At 39.2% G+C, this 22,116-nt stretch overlaps 1 protein-coding gene across 6 annotated transcripts in view; it reads left to right on the top strand.

Moving 5' to 3' along the window:
• Window positions 1-22,116, top strand: part of kank4 (KN motif and ankyrin repeat domains 4) — a 74,612-nt gene that overhangs the window by 413 nt on the left and 52,083 nt on the right. The window contains exon 1 of one of the 6 annotated variants that reach the window (XM_037534810.1): window positions 351-510. The exons of the other annotated variants lie outside the window; for them this stretch is intronic. The gene's annotated coding sequence lies outside the window, so the exon portion shown is untranslated. Of the gene's footprint in view, window positions 1-350; window positions 511-22,116 lie in introns of those variants that run through there. 6 annotated transcript variants of the gene reach the window in all.

Genomic DNA, 22,116 nt, shown 5'->3' with positions numbered 1-22,116 from the left:
GCTTTCAGGTTATAATAGTAGATGAGCTACACAACTACATATTGCCTTACGCATACAGCGTGCACCGTAGAGCCACCATTGAATTCCTTATCTTCTCCACCCCCCTGCCTTTCTCTAATCTTATTTTACCTCCATATTTCATCTCGTTTTGTGCCTGGCTGTACCATGTTTCAGCAGACCCCCCCCCTGCAGGGCTGTGGTAATGTCCACCAGCTGGCTGGTGGGCCGGCGGAGCTGAGAGCCACCCCATGAAAGGAGCGGTGCGTTTGATCAGGCTTTAGTGCAGCACCAGGTTCATTGTGCCAGACTGCTTCCTCTGCCCATTCTGACACTCTTCACCGCTGTTCTAGCTGATGGAGAGTCCCGTCTGGATCTGGAGCATTATGGAGGGGAGGGGAAGCGAGCTAGCTGAGATTATGCCTCTCTCTAGAGGCAGGAGGAAACCGTAGAGGGGGTTTCCTATGGGAGCCCTGTGGTCGGTTGCTTGGTGGCAAAAACAGCTCATCAAGAGTGAGTAGGTTTGTTTTTCACTCTTGATCTTGCTGGCTTCAAATCAGTGCTGGTGAAATAATCCTCAGCTAACGCAATGCTGTTTTTCGTGAGTGTAATCTTACGCATTTAAATGACTCAACGTACAGATACCCTGAAGTTGTGTGGCCCACAGACAAAACAGATGACATAAATGAAGGTGCCAAATAATTCAAAGTATTTACTGAATTCCTACTTGAATAACTGAACAATTACCTGAAATAAATCTGCAGTTTAAAATACTTAATTTCTGAACCTTTCAACGCAGTGTTTTTATCTGACTAAAATGTGTCATATCTTCTCGTCCAGTAGAGTTTAAGGGGTGCATGGTTGTAAGGCATGTGATCCGGGGGGCCACCCAGGGGTTCTGATGTTATCCACATGATGACTGACCTTTTTGTGCAGTCTGATCACGGCTTTCCAACATAGCCCTGTTATCCTGAACATACCAGGAATATTCCCTTTCCCTTTGAATGAAGCTGTTGAGTGCTTTTAGCTCATTGTGAGTCTGTGAAAGTTCTACTGTCCAAGTACTCTTAAAAACAGCCAAGAACTCAGAAGTATTTATTTTTAATTGTACTTGTGCATTTGATTAGATGTCATTGTTGAATTTAGCAGCCCTATGTGCAACTAAGACATTGTGCAATGGATTTGAGTTGCAGAAACATGCTGTTACATTTTTAGGGGTCTTAAAAAGGTGCTTGGACCTTTGATAACTACCTGTGCTAGCATGTTTATTTTGGTACTCCATGATTGTTACATCCCACTATGTACATCCAGATGGTAATTTATCCTTGTTTAAGCAGTGATAGCTTTTTAGGTTCATTATTTTTCATTGGTTTAATGTTTTGTATATAGAGTATTGTGACAGCCTTTGTGTCTTTTTGAACTACACATAGACGTTTTCTGCGCTGGAGAGTTTATATTGAATTCTACCTTGCGCTCAGATAGTCTGTTTGGCTAGCTCATCAAACAACAAGAAAATGAAAGTAGATGGCACATATCAAACTACAGTTTTGGCTGTCTGAGTTTTCTGGGTTTTTGATATTCTGTTCAACAGATATCTTTAAGTATCATATGAATGCTAGGGATGTACTAATTTGAGAATTGCTGACTGATGCTGATGAAAATAAATAAAAGCTGTAATAGAATTGAGAATAAAGGAGAAAGCAGTAAATAGTAATAAAATTAAATAAAAATAGGAGAAAGAAAAGTTAAACAAAACTAAAATCAGTGTTTGTCACCAAAACACTTTGGTGCAGTACATTTATAATCAAATATGGTTTTAAATATCAGTCAAAGCTAAACACTTATCTGATGCAAATGATTATCTTAACTATGTATCTGCTGATACTAGTGTGATTCCAATACCATTGTGCATCCCAAGTGAATACACATTTTGATTCATTGGTTACAGACTGGCAGCATAATAAAATGAGTGTGGTAGTTTGATTTACATGTAGAGTAATAGTGCTTAACTTTTTCAGTCCTTAGCTTGAGCGAACGCGATCTACACATCCTGACACTGCTTGGTGAACCCGTGTTGAATACCGTTCACGTTATTGTGGAATTAGACATGCTTTTCCTTCCCTTTTGTAGAAAATCAAGGCACATCTGTGAGAGGAAGGACCGGATGGGTCTGTACTCCTGTAAAACATCATGTGGATCTCATTGTTATTGTACTAACAATAACGGCATACCCTTCTCTAAGTCACTGGATTCCTCTGATGGTCCTTCAGTGGAAACGCTGACATGATGGAAGAACTGTAGAGGACTTGGATTGGCACAGTCTGTTTTCATTTTCTAGTCCATTGCTAATTGCATTGGAAATTTTAAGAATGTGAACAAAGGCAGTTTTATATTCCCTTGTCTTGAAATTGAAATGAAAGTTGGCCCTGGCTCTGGTGACACTATAGTGGGCGGTATGGTACTTACTGACTGAGGAGAATCTCTGTTAGAGCAGGGAATGTGAGGTCTCACAGGGGTCATGCGAGGGTCTGTGGGGGCGATCCCTTGTCTTTTGTTTCCTGCCGAAGAACATTTCTCAGAATATGGAGTTTGGAACAATAGATGATGTCACTTGGACGCTGCGACCGCCCTTTAGATTTGTTTCTCAACTGAGCAATAAGGAAAAAAACAAGACAGGCTGTGGGAGCACATAGGACAGACTTCTAAAGGCTAGCGAGCCAGAAGACAAAGAAAGACAACTCCAAAAATACACGTCTTTCTGCTGGATACTCTTGTCGGTTTCTTATTGAATAGTCTGTGACTGGTGTGCGCTAAAAGGATGTTAGCATGGGTTCGTAACACTTGTGTTGACAGGGCTTGTCGTGTCCAGTGTTTTGGTATGCAGGGAAGGGGAGCACTTCAGGGATTCCCACTGACAACACACAAATACTTCTTCATTAGAAGTAGGCTGGTCATCATGAAATGCAGTTTATGATTTAGACATTCCAGAAATGAAGATAACTGGCACCTGGAGACGCTGCACTGGCAGTAGACTGCTGGGTTTGTTTGGCTGCTTTGCTAACGCACATGTCTTATTTGCATACCATCTGGGAAGGCTATGATTTTCACTTTCAGGCTATTATGCACTAAAATACCCACAGAGCGGCTTACAAACCACTGGGTTCTACTCTCTCTGGTACAATATTTTGGATGCATCCAGCGCTGGGCAACATGGCAAAAATATCACAAAACCTGGACACATTTTCATTCACTCATTTCATTTGGATTTACATACAATGTACAGATAAAACAGTAGTGGCATTGTTTCCTACTGGTTTCATACTTCACATCATGTCCTGTTTAAGAATGTCTGTCTGCGTATTTCAATGTTAAGGGATGTAAAAGTCAGCATGTGTGATTTAATGGGAAATGCGTTTGTAGGTGTGTAGAAAATGTAACCTCTTTACAGTGATGTTGATAAGAACCAGGGATGTCAATGTCTACAATGCAAATATAGGCATTTTATTTACTGTCTAAAACAACCAGTGAATCAACATGTGTCCTGTGCTTTTGTATGTAATGTTGATAATGGTACAATAAAGATAAATCTGATGCAAAAACATTTTCTGTGCAAACCATCACAGCTACTGTGAATAATTCACAAAGTTCGGCAAGTTTCTCTAGGATGCTGCATTTCATATCAAACCACTATAACGTCTACATCTTAATGATTAAATTATGCAGAATTTAAAAAAACCAGTGGGATTCGCCTTTAAACGCGACTTGTTACGCTCACAAAGACTTCATAACAGGGTTGTGATTTGAACTTGCAAATCCTCAAAGAATACAGCAAACAGCTGTGCCACTTTTAAATCTCTTACTGAAACATGTCGTTGGTCTTCTTTAAACGCTGACAGTATCCACATTATGCTGAGATCTTACCATTTTTATTTAGCGTGATAACGATACAGTATCGTCACATTGCACACCTCTGCATCTAGCATTTGGTACCATCACTTCTGGCATGCAGGCTTGTGTTTTGAGACTGATTAAACCTGTAGAGAACATAAGGTGTTCACTCGTGCTCCACTCAGACATCCTCACACTTGCATTTCAGATTAGTTTACTTACCGTCCTATAAAAGTTTTATAGCTCTGTCTAGCAGAGGATGCCATTTTATTATGTGGTCGCTCTTGTACCTCTGCAGGTGGCATTAACTGCATTTTGTCCACAGCGGATGCCATTCTGGAGCATATTATCAGTAATAAACAGCAGCAAAAACAGGCCAAGTGAGTTTGAGGTGAGCAAGAGGCTAGTGAGTGTTTCAGCTCACATGAAATGAAGGAATGCAGATAAGCTATGCAGCATATCAGATCAACTGCTAGATCAGTATCATGCACCGAGGGAGTGTGTGTGTGTGTGTGTGTGTGTGTGTGTGTGTGTGTGTGTGTGTGTGTGTGTGTGTGTGTGTGTGTGTGTTCAGGCGCCGATGCATGGCTGTTTGTTTGAGTGTGCACACTTGTGCTCATGTTGAACATTTGCACACATGCCAGCACATTTCCAGAGGCATCCACAGGCCAAGTGCTGGCCATGTATAGTTCACAAAAGGAAGGTCAAGGATCCGCTGGTGCTTTTAGCCTCTGGTCCTGCTTCATTGTAAGCATTTCTGCTGTTCTGGAAAAAGTAATACATTGAATTTATTTGATTTAAGTGGGTACTTAATTTTTATACAGATAAAATAATGTTGTATCTTACAACGCTGTTTGATATTTAACTTTACTTATTGTTGCCAGTAACTGCTTTGATGCAATATATATTAAACTTCCAGTTCCAGATAAAGTTGAGATGGTACTTGTGAGTAGAAACGCATGACTAGTACATTTTGTTTGACTTGTATTCAGTTAAAAACAGTACAAATGCTGTGTGTGTGTGTGTGTGTATGTGTGTGTATATATATATATATATATATATATATATATATATATATATATATATATATATATTTTACACACGCAACAGATTTTTAAAAAATTGAGACAGGTGCATGTTTACCATTGTGTTATCACCTTTTCCATTGACAACACTTAATAAATGTTTAGGGACTGTTAACTATGGCAGCGAATTCCGGACAATATTCAAATTCAAGTACATACATAATTATGTATTTACAATGTGCATTTCCAGTGTGATTGTGCATCATTGAAGACATCACTAAAATTGAGATGCAAAATGTGTATTTACATTTGCATTTCTGTGCGTAATGTAAAGTTATTATGAAAATGCATTTTCACTGTCATCGAGGCACTCCTGTCAGTCAATTGCTATGGCTGCGCCATTGTGCTGGGAAATTTTAAGTGCGGGGCCTGTTTTAAGAGGAAGTGACGAGTCTAAATTTTAGCAGTTCTGGATCAGAGATGAATGCTTGTTTAATACAATACAGAGCTAGCAGTAGCGACCACTGAGTGACATTGAACAGATTTTCCTCGGGCCTGGTTAGCAGTGTGATTTTTGTGTGGAAGTGTTTCTTGACTGACTAGGATAGCTCGTCACTGAAACACCAATATTGGTGACTTTGTGACTGGTGTTCTGCCAAATTGTGCTACTTTATCAGAATGTCCTACCATAGACAGTGCTAAAGTGAGCTGCTTATTTGAATTTTGCTATTCTACCTTAAATGGTGCAGCAATAAGCAATAAAAATTCGAACAAGAATCCGGCGAATAAGAAATTCACTTCAGCCTCATCTACTGTTGCACAAATCTATAGGTAGTTCCCTACATAAAACTGTAGATAATGTTAGGCAGAGGCTTTCAGGACTGTTATAACTGGGTGACCAGTGATGGAAATTCTTAATAAGGAGGTGCAGGGCCACTGTGGGTTAATACGATGTTTCCCAGCACAGGTCCTGGAGGAACTTAGCAATAAGATGTTTTTGGAAAGCCTGGGCTCCCAGCTAATTACCAGCCCCTGACTATTTGTAATGTGTGTGATAAAACAGTGAAAGCGCTAGAATGTGCAGGGCAGAGTTTCTCCAGCAGTTCTGCGAGCCTCTGGCCACAGTGTCACTAACATTGCTGTTTGTGCAGCCATTAAAAATCAGTCACTCAAAAATCACTTACACACAAAACAGCTCATTAACAGCTGCTGACTATTTGTAATGGGTGTGTTAGGGAAGCACTGAAATGTGCAGGGTAGTGTTAATACAAGGCCAGTGTTCCTCCAACAGTCCTCTGATCCTCTGTCCAAAGCTGGTCATGTTGTCAATAACATTGGTGTTGTTCAGACAGAAGCTCTCCTAGTCACTCGACACTTCCACACAAAAGTCACTTTGGATAGATTTATCCTCTGCCTGGTTAGTGAAGTGTCACTCAGTGGTTGCTATTGCTAGCTCCATATTGTATTAAACAAGTCTCTCACTCTGCTCCAGAACTCTCAAATTTTACACTTGTCACTTTCTCTTAAAACATGCCCCACACTAAGAAGTACTTCCCAACGTCCCACCCGCAGCATTTGATTGACAGGATTGTGTCATTGACAGTGAAAATGCAATTGAAAATAAGAAAAATCGCAATTGCATTTTCAATTTGGCAGAGCTGAAGCGTGGTGATGAGGAAATGCAATTCCAAATGAGTGATTGTTTCTTTGTTTATATTATGTCAGTGTTGGGCCATTAGGAAAATGAATTTGAAATGTCAAAAGCACTTTTGTATTTCCATATTAACTTTAACAGCCATTATACACAGATATGCAAATGCAAATACACACTTTGCCTAAGAATTTGAATTGTCTTTATAATGCACACTCACATTAGAAATACAATTGTAAATCCAAAATTAAATTAGCAACAGATTATGCTGTCATAGATAACATTGACCTAAAAGTGGTAATTTGTCCATGTTACTGTTATGCAAGTCTTCAGCTGCTCAACTTTTCAGGCTGTTTGTTGATGTGGCACATTAGTCTAGACTGCTGGCAGGCATTGTCTGATTATGCAGCAATGCTGTTGTAACACATGCAGAAAGTTTTGTGTCGTTGTCATGTTGTAATAAGTCTAGATGTCTCTGAAAAAGACATCATCTAGAAGGCAGCATATGTTGCTCCAAAATGTGTGTGACAAATTATCCACTAATACACCCCCTTAACATGACAGACCCTGGCTTTTGAACTTTACACTAGCAACAGTCTGGTTGGGCCTTTGCTACTTTGGTCCTCAGAACATAACATCAGTTGTTTCAAAAAAACATTCTAAAAGGTTTTCTCATCAGACTATGACGTGTCTCCACTGTGTACCAATCTGTTTGAGACAAGCTCAAGCCCAGACAAATCATCAACATTTCTGGTTGTTTTGACTGCTGTCTGTAATACAGTCTTAACTTGCATTGGATGCAACAATGAACAGTGTTTATTGACAAGAGTTTGTGAATGTATTCTTAAACCTATGTGGTGATATTCATCACTGAAGCATGTCGTCTTTTTTTTTTTTTTTTTTTTTTTTTTTAACGCTGTGCTGTCTGAGGAATTGGAGGTTACAGGCACTCAGTCATGGGTTTCAGAAAGTTTGACCATATTAGTCCAGTTTTATCAGCCCTACACTGGTTACCAGTTAAATTTCGCATTGATTATAAAATTCTATTATTGACCTATAAAGTTCTAAACAGACTCGCCCCTCAGTACCTGAGTGAACTTCTCTCCTACTATGAACCATCACGCCTACTTACATCACAAGATGCTGGCTTACTACTGGTACCTAGAATCAATAAAGTTACATCAGGTGGGAGAGCTTTTTCATACAAAGCCCCCCAGCTCTGGAATAATCTTCCTGTTAATGTTCGGGAATCAGACACAGCCTCAGTCTTTAAGTCTAGGCTAAAAACTTACTTGTACAGTCAAGCCTTTGGTGATTAGTCTTCCCTGTCAGATGTAGACCTGCTGGAGTCTCTGCTGCTCTGTTATACTGTAATCTCTGGTCAGCCACTCTTTACAGAACTGACTATGTTTCTCCTTTTCTTTGCTGAATTGAACAGCTGCCCACCCTGTGCGTCTGATGCTATTGACCCTTCTGCCCTGATCGGGTGCCACTGCTCACAAGCCATCGGCTTGACCACCGCTGTTGCTGCCTAATCATAAGATAATCAAATTAGCCACTGCTTTCTTTTTTCCCCCCACTTTGTTCTATAATACTTCATAGTTTGCTATCTGGTGTTGACCAGACGAGGATGGTATTCCTCTTCTGAATCTTGGTTCCTCTCTAGGATATCTGCATTCCAGCCTAGAGAAGGAGAGACACTAAGGCTGGTAATGCAGGTAATGCAGACACGCTGCTGGTTGTTGTCCCCTGTGTCATCTCAAATTTTTCTTTGCGCAAGCAGTATTTATGTGCCACCTCCCCAAAGCACTACAATGAAAAGCAAAAATTAATATTTTCTCAACCTTTTATTGTATCCTCTGATGTTTATATTTTGAGGTGCCACAAGTGAAAAATCAACAGAAATGGTCCAAAATTACTTGGAAAACATTTTGGTGATGAGAGCAACAATATGAAACAGTACATTAAGCTTAATTTCTGCCTTGACAATCTATGTAAATACGTAAAGCTTTTCTTGCAAAGGATTGGTTCGCAGTTCATTGGTTCCTAAACACATTCTATTGTAGCATCATTGCCATTCACTTGTGAGGGATGGTGGTAAACAATTAACTAGGAAGATCACATGTTTAAAAGCATATGATCATGTCACATTATTGCATTAAAAGAGGCAAAAGTGAGCATTAGATATTTTCTGTCAGATAAGTCTAAATGAACTGCATTTGGTGAGGTTACTATTTACATTCTTAGAAATTTGTATCAGGCAGGGCTTGTACTAAAAGGCTTAAGACTGATGCTTAACAGGGCCATGTTCATTACTTATGTGGTCCCTCTCCAGTTAAGTCAGTTGTTTATTGGGGTCAGGGGTGAGGCTTCTATGAAATAATCCATGTGATTTGTTGGTGCTGTGTCTGAGGGTTCCATATTCATTTACCCTTAGTCTGACAATGTGCCAACCTCTTGACTTTGCATGTAGAAGTGCAACCCTTCATGTCTAAAATGATTTGTGATTCATTGCAGATGCTGCAATTATTTCTTTGATCATTCTTTGTTAGGTCTTTGGCTGATTGCCACAGTAGTACAATTGTCAGTCAAGAATTCAGGAGGTATAATGTTACAACTCGCTTGCTGTGTTGCACCTGACAGCTGTTTTCTGTTTTGTTTTTCTTTCTGCAGCTCCTGCTGGGACTTAAAGTTGATACGGGTTGTTGATGCGTTTATTACTGCTAATGCAGCAGGCTTGACTAAACCAAAAGTACCTCATCTTAAGGCTGGTATTAGTGGTAGGAGGCTGCTGGTGGATGTTCCAGATGTCAGCTTTAGAATAATAATCCCTCCAGAGAGATGCACTACCATGGCCTTTGTCAAGTGACCTGATGTTCAACGTACCATAACGTTATACACATAGAGGGGGAAAATGTGTTTTTTTTTAAAGCTGCTTTCATTTACCTCACGGCAGGAAAACGTGCTGTGATTTGCTTTTCTTGATCAGTCCAATGTTGTAACATGGCTATCAGTGATTTGTAAATTTGCAGACATCGATTTGCTTGATGTTTTTTGTATAATGCTGATTGTCATGAGCTTTCATTTATTGATAACAACGTGGCTTTTTGATTAACCGTTTCCTTTTATTATTCATTTATGGTTGTTTTTTGTTTATCATAGTCAGCGATGAATTCAGCAAGTAATTAGTTGGAGCAGACAGGCTTGTTCATAGCATTTTTTCTGCACCAATGCTAATATAGGCATTCCAGCTATGTTAACTGTGCCATCGAACGTCATTATGGTGAGGTTACATGCTCTTAAAATGCCACCGAGGGAGCTGCCCTTTGGCCTCAGTGGGTAGTGTTTCAGTTCAGCTTTCTGAACATCAAGCTTCTGGCACAGAAACGACGCCAGAGGTGCGAGGGGTGTCAGAGTTGTAAACCCTACTCATTTTAGATAACCTCCTAAAGCAGAAAGTGCCCATGGCTGAGAGTGCCCTCCTGCTGTCTAGTTGCAGCAGGGAGGGACCAGCGCTGCTGCTGATTACCAACTAATCCCACAGGATAAGCTTGCCTGATTACACTCATGCAGATGGAGGCAACACTTTCACAGCAGATTGTGTTATTTGTCATATCTCTTAGTTTTCTTGAGGGACTATTTTGTGCTAAAAAAAAAAAGAGTAAAAAAAAGAAAAGTTATCCTTCCGCCCCAGAGTGACAAGCATGGACATAAAGATTAGTGAATAGGCCCAGTTTCCATTCTTACATGGCATTAATTGTGTCCTTGTCATACTTGGAGATGCACTTGTATAGCTCTCCTGATGCATGTTAGTGGTCTCATGGTGTTTTCTGCTCCAGTAGTGTCCATTTCCTGTGGTCAGTTTTTGGCCAGCACAAGAAAGTAGTAAAGTAGTAGAGTCTTGGTTTAATAGTCACAGCCTTGAAGAAATCTTCCCATTGCTGTGCCTTACTTTCTCAGCCACTTTTCTGCTCCAGTGAGATTACAAATGTTTTCTCTCATTAACTGTGAGGCCTCACCTGACCTTCCCTTACTTGAAGAGGCTAGCAGCAGCTTGAGACTGTCAAAACTTCAAAACGAATTTGTGGCAAAGAGAGAGAATGCAAGGAAAGCAGACTGAAGCAATAATGAAATAGATAAAGAGGAGTCCCAAGCCAAGATTGCACTTAAGGAAACCGCTGTGATAGGAGCCAGGAAATGTGGGTACAGCTCTGAGAGAGATGTGTGTTTAAAAATGCAAAACCAACCCAACCACACCCCTCTAACCTTTTGCAGTAAAGAGTATCTAGTACTGGGTTGAAACAATAATATTAATATAATATTCAACATTATTATATTGTGAATATATCAAGGTGTCACAATATCAAATGATCTTCACATCTGCATTAATAAAGTTAATGCTATTCTATTTTAAAAGAATGTCTCCACTCCAGTTTCTGTTGCAGCTAAAACCGTATTGGAATGTGATCTCAATATTGATGTATCGGCATGCACAATATGTACAGATATAGCACTATGCTCTAAAAAGCTGAAAACAAGCCAATTTTTGTGTTGTTTCTGACCACACAGCTGGGTTACTACTGGACAGAATAAATGCTGAAAAAACCTTTAACCGGCCTAACTCATTTAAGTCATATTGACTGGAATGCTGGGTAAATTAGATTTTTTTAATGTATACACACACATTAGAAATAACGAATATCTTTTGCAGATATACATGTATATACAATTTACACACATATAATATACATTATATTTCCCCTCCCAAAACCCATAAATAAATAGCGGCATTTCATTTGAACAGAATGTAAGGATATAGGTGGCGAGGTCTCAGCCGATTAGAGGTACTGCACCATGTTCATTCCTACCTCAAATAGTGAAAAAAGTGCAGGAAGTTAAAAACTAAACAGTTAATGACATAATGGAGATTATTGGGCATTAAAAGAAAGTACACACACGGCTAAAGTGTAAACTGTGTTAACCTACCTGAACATTAAACAGTTAAACTGCTTCTTGAGTATGTGTACTAGTGTTTTGCGCTAGCTGTTTGGTTGCCATTGAATTGGCTACAGTAACCGCATCTTCCACCTGCTGAGGAAAGTGAAGCTACTTTACTAAACTTAACGTAAAATCATGTTGCTGTGGCATAACAAGGCTTGATACACATTTGTAAATCTTCATGTAACGAAATACTTAACATTTTGGGGCAGTCGTGTGCTGGAGGTTAGGGAACTGGCCCTGTGACTGGAAGGTTGCCGGTTCGATCCCCAGCGCTGACAGTCCATGACTGAGGTGTCCTTGAGCAAGACACCTAACCCCTATTGGCCTACTGTAGGCCGATTGCTCCCCGGGCGCTGTGGGTAGGGCTGCCCACCGCTCCGGGCAAGTGTGCTCACTGCCCCCTAGTGTGTGTGTCTTCACTAGTGTGTGTATGTGGTGTTTCACTCCATGGATGGGTTAAATGCAGAGGTGGAATTTCCCTGGTTGTGGGATTAAAAAAAGTATAACTTAACATGTAAGCAACTATTTGGTGAAGAAGCAACTATCATCAGGTTAAAACGTGCTGAGAATATAGCATAATGACAGCTTGCTAAGCTCCCACTATTGAGACAAACAAATGACAAATTCATGCAGTTAGGTACGAAAAGATGAGATCTTTTGCTGCTGCATGTCAAGGTCTGCTTTTTGTGTAGAAGAGGAGCAGAAAAAGCCAGTCTGCTAATAAACCAAACCAGACTTTTTTCTTGCACAGATAAATCAGCAGTGGCTGAGTAGCTACACCTGGCAGTAGTGGAAAGAGTGGGGGTATGATCTTTTCTACAGTCACTAGCATTGACCCAGCCATTAACCCAGCAGCTAGGCTACACAAAACTACCCAGCGCTGAGGAAGTAACACAGCAAAATGACACAGTAGGCTAAACTTGGAGGGGAAATTGGTACAGACAGATCAGTTTGATGCTAAAAGTTGGTGAATTACATTGTGATGTCATTGTGTGATGATGTCATTACAAAATGACAAATTTATTATATAGAATACACAGCCACTTTACTCAGTTTGGCTCCTAGACATACACGCCTACACCACAGTGGTGCTGGATCATGCGTCAGACTCGCTGCCGTATTGACCTGAGCAACTTGTCAAAACTCTCAGACTGGACTTGAAAAAAGATGTTGTGTGCAGCTTGAAGATTACCGTGGCACAATCCAAACCAGATCTCATGGAATTACCTTTTACGGGTAAGACGGTTGTTTTTGTTGTATTTGCACGTTATAACACAATGTTGAGAGCTAGATGACCAATAAGGTCAGACTCATAATAGCTAATGTTAGCAATAACACTAGCCAGCTGTGAAAGATGAGACTTTAGGAGAACTCACAAACAAAATTGCCCTTAATCAAAGTTTTCATCTGTATTAGTGTTTTTTTTCTCTAAACATAAAGTCTTTTATGACAAGCTACGACCGAAAAAGCCATTTCCACAATGTCATGTCTTCATTTTATCTACATTATTTTTCACGACGTTAGTAATTCAGTTCATGTAAGCCTATTGCTGATACTCACTCCTCTCTTCATATATCATCAAACCCTTGAATATCAAAACGACTCATTGACATTTGTTGAGAAATGTAAAAGTTGTAGTGCTTTTCATCCAAAAGACTGCAGCTCAAACATTTACTTGCTTTTTTGTTTACAGGCCAGTCTCGCCAGACCAATAGCCTATAGCAGATGCACTGATGTATCGCAGCAGTAGGCTAAAGGGGCCAATGTAGCGGCGTCTATGTATATATTTCTAAGAATTGACTGGCCATCTTGATAAAAAATATGATTTGAAATTTATTCATTTAGATTTGCTTGTTTATTATCACATTTCATCTGTAAAAGTAATATAAATACAGCACCTTTTTTTATGATCAGATATTTTTATTTTGAAATGCAACATATTGAATTACTGAACAATTACACATTACACAATATTGAATAATTACATTTATTTAACTGGAAAAAATACACATTCTGAACATTTATAGTTTTAAGCTGTGTATTGGTAGCTAGTTAACTTGAATCACTTTTCAAATAAATAAATGCATTTTAAAGGTAACGAAATGTGTTAGTTGCCTTTTGGAAAAAAAAAAAAGGTGGCAGGGTCTGAAAGGTTGCAAAATCTAACATAACAGCTTTACGCTACATGCCACTTTTTTCCTTGTGTGCCACTTGGAAAAGCTCACAAATGAATATTTTTAACCCTTTTTAAAATATCAGTGAGTGATGCTTAAACATAAAGGTTAACATCCAGGCCATTTGTTTAGCCTACAACAGTCTCCATCTGAAGCAACAGTACGGTCTAGACAAGTAGTGCCACTGTAGCGAGCACCGCTTTCAGAGGATACAGCGTGACTCAAACACAAGTCAGTCATTTTCTTCCAGTGAATCAAATAACAAGATATGACAAGGTGATCTTCCTTCACACATAGTGTGCACAACCAATTAGTCTCACTCGCCTCACTGTCCTCAGGGAAACTGTACCAAACCCAAACATCACAGTGTAGTTCAGATCGTCATAGTGTATTTTAAAGACAGATGCTGATAAATTGCTGTGAGTATGGATGCGTATTGCTTTAAAGAACTAGATTAATAGTTCATTCTTTCACTCTTTTTCTATTTTATTCTTTTTCTAACCAGACTTAAGCAGACACCTTTATGTCTTTCTACATATACTTACAAGCTTCTTGATTTACTGTCAGTTAATTATACAGCAGTATAGACTTAAATAAGGAGAGGACAAAGTGCTAAGAACATCTCTTGAGTTATGAAGCGGTACATTTTCTTGTACTTTCCAGAGCTCGCAAATGTTGCCGCAGCTAAAATCTAAACTCTACTTCTGCTCATGCATGGCCTTGTTAATGTTGTTGGGTGGCTTGCATTTTTAAAGGTCTTTTTTTGCTCCCCCTGTGACCATACGTCTGTCCCAAAGCTTCTGTCCCACCACACACTCAGCCCACAAAACTCCTGAATCCTTTCCAGCCTGTTATACATCATCTAAGGTCAGAGGAAGAGCTAAGATGGCCACCAACATTTCTGAAAACTGTTAAGAGTTGCTATTTCAAGCTGTGTGTAACTGAAATCAATGGGCAGCAAGAGGCTTTGCATCTTCCCATGGTTTGAACCTACTCCTTAAGAGAGTGCCAATTAGAAAACTGCTGACAATGCCAGCACGTGGAGGACGTATGGCAGCATGCGGAGAGCATATGGCTCACAGGAAAAGAATAACCATGTGAATCTCACTCAGTTTTCCCCTAACCATATAATTGCTATAGAAACCACAGCCCATCCTTTGTGTATGAAAATAACTTGTAAAGAAATTCATCATTCAAAGCTTTAACCCATTAAACCCCACTGTCACAGTCATGACTGAAATTTAAAGCTTGAAAAGAATTCTAGTGCACAATAAATGAAAGTATAGCTTGCCTTAAAAAAAGTTTATGCAGTGGTGCATTTGGTCACATGACTAGATCCATATACTTTAGGTATGCATCTGAGAAATGATTTCTGCACTGGAGCTCTAAAAAATAAGGTCTGTAAAACATTTTAGAACATAGCTACAACTAACAGTACAACTAACCTTTAAAGGGTCTATTATATTACACAAGAGATATAAACCTGTAAACGGTCACATATTATGACCAATGGGACGACATAGTGGTTTATTGAAAACACTTTATAATGTATAATTGGGTCAAATTAATTTATTAATGCATATTTTGATATGTTCCCACTGGTCACAACTGTGATCAAGGAAAAAACGTTATTTATGGAAAAATTTTGTCAAACAGTTTCTGAAGAGGTGTACAGATTTAGGTCATTAGCTTGTCCAAGGAGTAAAAGTCATGTAGTCACAACTGGGAAGAATAGGTTAACATTTAGAAGGCATGTTTATGTTTTTTTTTTTTTTTTTAACTTACTTATTTATCTATTTATTTTTATTTAGTTGTCTGTTTATTTACTTATTTTATTTGTTTTTTCTCTTTTTTTTAATTTTTTTTAATTATTATTATTTTTTTTCTATTTATTTATTTACTTACTTAATTATCATTATTATGATTTATTATTATTATTATTATTTTTTTTTTCTCTCTCCTCCCTTCTTCTCTCTCTTTCCTGTCCTCTTTTTTATTGCCTGTCAGGCCTGGCCAAACAAATAAAATAAAAACTTTAACAAGAATAGGCTTTAGTAACCTATAGAGCTTTTTCTTGTGAAAACAAATATGTTTGGTACATCAGTACATTCGGATTACCATTCCGATTGCAAAAATGGCCAGACATGACAGGTAAAAAAAAAAAAAAAAAAAAAAAAAAGAAGGCATGTTTATCACTGGCGATATAATTTCAAAATTATTTGTCCCTCATTGCTCACTCAAACGTGGGAGTGCCACAAAAAGAGAAAATTCTACATTTCCAGTCAGTGCCACATTTGTGCTGTAAATAAAATAAGAGATAATGATTTGTATTGGATATAGGCCTGTCACAGCCTGGTCAAAATTATTTAAACTATTATTGCCACTTTTAAGCTTATTTTCAACAGTTTTTAGCTTTCACAATCATACACTATATTGCCAAAAGTATTTCCTCATGTGCCTTCACATGCATATGAACTTGAGTGACCACCCATTTTTAATCCATAGGGTTTAATGTGATGTCGGCCCACCCTTTGCAGCTATAACAGCTTCAACTTTTCTGGGTAGGCTTTCTACAAGGTTTAGGAGTGTGTTTATGGGAATTATTGACCATTCTTCCAGAAGCGTGTTTGTGAGGTCAGGCACTGATGTTGGATGAGAAGGACTGGTGTTCTATCATGTTGAGGTCAGGACTCTGTGCAGGCCAATCAAGTTCTTTCACATCTTCCAAACTCGCTCATCTATATCTTTCTGGACCTTGCTTTGTGTACTGGTGTGCAGTCATGTCAGAACAGGAAGAGGCCATCCACAAGCTGAGTTGGGAGCATGAAATTGTCCAAAATCTCTTGGTCTACTGAAGCATTAAGGGTTCCTTTCACTGGAACTAAGAGACCGAGCCCAACTCCTGAAAAACGTTCCCACACCATAATTCCCCTGTCTACCAAACTTTATACTTGGCAAAATGCAGTCAGACAATTACCGTTCTCCTGGCAACCTCCAAACCCAGACTTGTCCATTAGATTGCCAGACGGAGAAGTGTGATTTGTCACTCCAGAGAGTCCAGCTCTAGAGTCCAGTGGCAGCGCTTTACACCCCTGCATTTGAAGCTTTGCATTGTGCTTGGTGATGTAAGGCTTGGATGCTGCAACTTGGCCATGGAAACCTATTACATGATCCTGTCTATGCACTGTTCTTGAGCTAATCTGAAGGCCACATGAAGTTTGGAGGTCTGTAGTGATTGACTGCAGAAAGTTGGAGACCTCTGCGCACTATGCGCCTCGGCATCCGCTGATCCCGCTCTGTCATTTTTTGTGGCCTACCGCTTCATGGCTGAGTTACAGTCGTCCCAATCGCTTCCACTTTATTATAATCCCACTGACAGTTGACTGTGGAATATTTAGTAGTTAGGAAATTTCACGACTGGACTTGCGCAGGGGGTATCCTATCACAGTACCATACTGGAATTCACTGAGCTCCTGAAAGTGACCCACTCTTTCACTAATGTTTGTAGAAGCAGCCTGCAGGCCTAGGTGCTTGGTTTTATACACCTGTGGCTATGGAAGTGATTAGAACACCTGAATTCAATCATTTGGATGGATGACTGAATACTTTTGGCAATATAGTGTATCTTTGTGTTACATTGAACACCATGAGAATTGAATGCATTGTCATCAGCTGAGTTGAGGCAAGTGCATGTTATGCTTTGACTTGGTGCTTAAACACCTTTAGAGAGCAGCAGTAAGTAATGTTTGTTTATTTGACCTTGATCTCTGTGTAGTATAAGAATAAACAACCTTTACCCATTTGCCCTATTTATCAGAAGAAAAAATGGAAAGTGTCAGATGTTGCTATGATAATGTAATACATTATCTTTGAAGTAATTATTAATTGTAAATGTCCATAACAAAAATGATGATAATAATACAAAATGAAATTTTGTAATTTGCATATTTTCCAATGTAAATAGTGATGCAAAATGACTCTATAGCAAAACCATAATGATGACTTCTACACTCTAAATTGGTTTGTTATTCTTTTTAGACTACAGTATTTCTTAGAATGCCAGTCAGAATATTTGACCTGAGCAGTATAATACAGTATGTTTTTTGCTATGCACTGTTTGAGCCTATTTAGTGTTTCCTGAATGTATGCCATGTATGTAGATGATAGCATGAATCTATTTAGCTTCATGTCTCATTATTATCCTCTTTCATAAGACACGGCTCAGTGGCTGGAACAGATGAGGTTGTCTTTAGCAAGGCTAGCCTTGTCCTTCAGAGGGGTAATAATCAGATGCTCCTCACACGCACTGCAGAAATGGAACAGGAGCCTTCCCACTGTCCCTCAGAGACTGCTCCTGCCATGACTGTGTGACCTTGGGAGCTTTTTGCCTATCTGATATTTCTGAGTGAGAGAGTGCTTGGCTTTACATCTTATATGCACCCCTTCCCTATCTCTAATATCCTGTTAGTGTCTAGTAAAAATGTTCTTTTATGTAATTTCTGGCCAAAACACCCATTTAGTACAAGTTATTTTTTTTTAGCATCCGGACATCGGTCAGTCACCAAGTACACCACCTTGCTTCTACGTACGTTGTGCATATTATCAGCTCTCCATACCATATGGGTGCATGTTGTAGCTCTACAATTACAGACTGTGGTAAATCTGTTTCTCTGCGTACTTCGTTAGCCCGTTTTACCCTGTACTTCAATGGTCAGGACCCCCGTTGGACCAGGTATTATTTGGGCGGTGGGTCATTCTCAGCACTGCAGTGACACTGACATGGTGGTAGTGTGTTAGTGTGCATGGTAGCATACAGAAAACTCCAATTGCACATGCTAAACTATTTTACCATTGAGCCCCACATGATATGCGAGTCTTTTGGTTACTTGTTATATGGCCAAAAGCGGACACGGACATATCCCAATTTCTTTGGACGTAGTAAAAGATGATAAAGTCTCTGAATATATCGCCAGTGATATGCTTGATATGCTTAAATTGATAAATGCAGTTATTTACATTTAATCTATAATAACTTTACCATATTGGATGCATTTAGTTCTTATGATTTTAATGATCACCCAAATTCTGTAAACTATATGAAGTATAATTAATAACCATGTTCACTTAAGCATTTGGGTCTCACTTGTGTATATATTAAACATAAACAAGGATTTTCTCTGGACAATTTTTGCCAGCAGTCAACCTCTCCAATGTTTTTCCAGATATCCTGTTCATTGGGAGATAAAATCTCTGAAAGCTCTACACCTTATCAAATTTCCAAATTCCTTTGGAATGCATACATGTCTGATAAAAGCCAGTGACTCCACTTACTTGACTCCACAGACTACATATAAAATGGTGCCAGGTGAAAAAAGGATTACATTAAAGGAGTGAAGCTGTTTTCCCCAGCTGCTATCTCTTAAACATTCTCCTGTCTGTGAGATCTGAAGGGTGGAGAGATTCACCGTTGGAGATTTGGGAAAATGAGGATAGCCATAAAAAACACAGCGAAGAAGAAGTTAGATCAAAGAACGGAGGGAGCCCAGGACTGTCTGTCTGCCAGAGGAATGAAGGGCCTCCAAGCAAAGGGTCAGACAGTATGAAATAGCGTTTCCTCTTTGAAAAATATATCTAAAACTTCTACCACCCTTAATAAAGTGTGTATAAACAATGCCTTTGCAATATGATAAGACAAATCAGTTTTCTCTAAATAATATTGTTTTCTATGACTTCTTATGTGGCTTGGTCAATTAGCCTGTATAACTGGAAGTGTTGGTTTTGTAATCAATCAATCAATAAATGCGGGCTTGCAAATATACATAAAAATGGCCAAGCTTGAAGTATGTGTATGTTGTGTGTGACATATTCTTGTTCAGCTCAGGCAGTTTGGTTAAAAAATTTAGAGCTGCCACACTGTTTATCGGGGGAGACACAACACAATGGAGCAAGTGAAAGGCCCTAGGAAATTGTGTATAATGCTGAAACATTATCGCCAGCAAGCTGATTCAACATGAGGGTCGCAATGAGTGAGGCAGAGATTTTGATAGATTTCAATCAAATAAAACTATAAGGAAAACTACACTACTAGGAATACCTTACACTTTGGCTATTGGTAACCTGTTTATAGATACGCTACACAGTCTAATTAGTGACTTTAAGATAGAAAACTGAAAAGTGTTGCCGATAAAATGTGACACTCTGGAGCAGCTACGTAAGCCTAAGGTCACCATGACCAATGGCAAGCATCAGCTAGAGGGCCGTACACCCCGTAGCACAGTATTGGAATGTGGAGTGTGGCACTGTTGTCTCTGGAGTGAGTTGACGTGAAATTTGTGGTCCAGCATCAGTACCTGACCTCACTACGGTTCTTGTGGCTGAATGCAATTAAATCTTCACAGCAATGTTCCAATAGTTAGTGTAAAGCCTTCCCATAGTAGTAGAGGATGCAAAGGAGGACAACCTCCCTATAGTCAATTATCAAGAGAAACGCTTGATGAGCAGGTGTCTGTAAACTTTTGACACATTGTGTAACTGTGGTGTTGCTTTCATTGACACATCTATACCATATATTTGATATTGAGATTTAACATAATGGACCTGTGTGAGACTGCAGTCCATGCAAGGAATAATCACCAGCATATATCAAACACTGTCCTTATTGTCTGTGTATGTTCATTAAACACAGTTCACATCTAAAACAGAACTGTCCCAACTTAGCATTTGTGTGCAGATGTAACCTGATGCATAACTGCCTTCTTCACTGTTTTAGTTGGATGTGCATTATTTGAGTAGCACTTCACTTTGATGCTCAAAGGTGATGGAGAGAGAACCAAAGCTTTTCTAGGCTGTTTTATGGACTTTTGGCTGATGCATTCAAGGTATTTACAAAGGTGCATTCCATCAACAAACAAATAGTGCTTGTACTGCTTTTTTGCGGAACATGGAAGCAGAAAAGAACATGTACTGTATCTTATATGAGGCATAGAGTATATGCTGCTTTTCAAGTCTGTTTTACAAGTACATTCAATATTCTTACAGAGTCTTCTTACAGGATCTGCTGCACTAAGCTCAAACATGTAATAAAATCATTCACTACAATAATGTAGAAACAGGTTTTTTCCTGTGAACTCTTGTGTGAAGGCTTGCTGTGTCTTCAGCTCTGATGGTTAAGATAAAGGGTTAGTATTCACACATTTGCTGTTGTCAGGCACTTTAGACAGTCCCATACTACACTGCTGACAGAGCTAGCCCCCGCTGAAATCCTCTCTCTCTCTCTCTCTCTCTCTCTCTCTCTCTCTCTCTCTCTCTCTCTCTCTCTCTCTCTCTCTCTCTCTCTCTCTCTCATATCCAAATTGGCTATTTTTAAGTGCAGCATGTTATTCTGTATTCAGTTTTGCTAAGAGCAAATCTAAGTCTGTTAATTAGAAGTGGTGACTTAACACGAGACACATCAAAGTCTCACTGTGCTCAAAGTGGATGAGAATAAATCTTAAAGAAGGTCATATTTTATATAGAAAAGTTGGTGTGGGCTTTAATGAGGTCCTCTCTTCATTATGATTCTTTTTCGTCCCTTATCTGACCTTGTAGAAGCGAATTGCCTTCGTTACACAAGGATAAAATAATTTGATGTATTTTTTTATTCGTAACTTTATACAAAGTAATCCAGCATGAGTCTTTTTCTTAGGTTCATTGATAAATGTGTGTCATATTGTGGATCTGTAGGAATATGATTTTATATCATGCTTACTGTACGTTTGCGTGTCCATGTCTGTGCTAATATTTCACTGGAGCTAAAGGTCTTTGTAAAGGTTTGTCATAGGTGGCGTGCTGCACGCTGTCGGTGGCTAGACATGACCTGGGGCACTAAACAAAGTTTGGCCAAAAGCTAATTCATACAGTCTTCCTCTTACACTAAATATAATTAACCAAGACGTGTTTCTGAAGTTTGCCACATTAGTTTTCAGCTGGAGCAACTAACTGGAGGCTAAAGTAGCTAACAAGTAACAAGCTTATAGCAATTTGCATTCTGTAAACTGCACCTGCTTTAAACAGCTTCGAGTTGTAAAGTAAGGAAGTTGTGCACAATTTTTTCAGTTCAAGTTAGTGGAAGTTAGAATGGCTAGTTAGCATGCCACAGATGACCTGATATTAGCAAGAACATGCCTCTGAGGCTGTGTTTTAGGGCACTACATACATCAGCAGATTGTAAAATGGAATTCCAGAGTGACGTTGAGGGTCCTACAGTATGCAGTAGATGGCTACATTAGCTCATGTACCAAAGTGCATTGCAAGTCTATTGTTACTAATCAGTGAACGGAGGAATGTCCACTGACATTAATGGTCACTGCTGAGCTCCTGAAAACAAAACTTACCAAACTCT

Source organism: Pygocentrus nattereri, chromosome 26, assembly GCF_015220715.1.
Source record: "Pygocentrus nattereri isolate fPygNat1 chromosome 26, fPygNat1.pri, whole genome shotgun sequence".
NCBI lineage: Eukaryota > Metazoa > Chordata > Actinopteri > Characiformes > Serrasalmidae > Pygocentrus > Pygocentrus nattereri.
The sequence above is the reverse complement of the archived record's forward strand: the minus strand, read 5'-3'. Positions and strand labels throughout refer to the sequence as shown.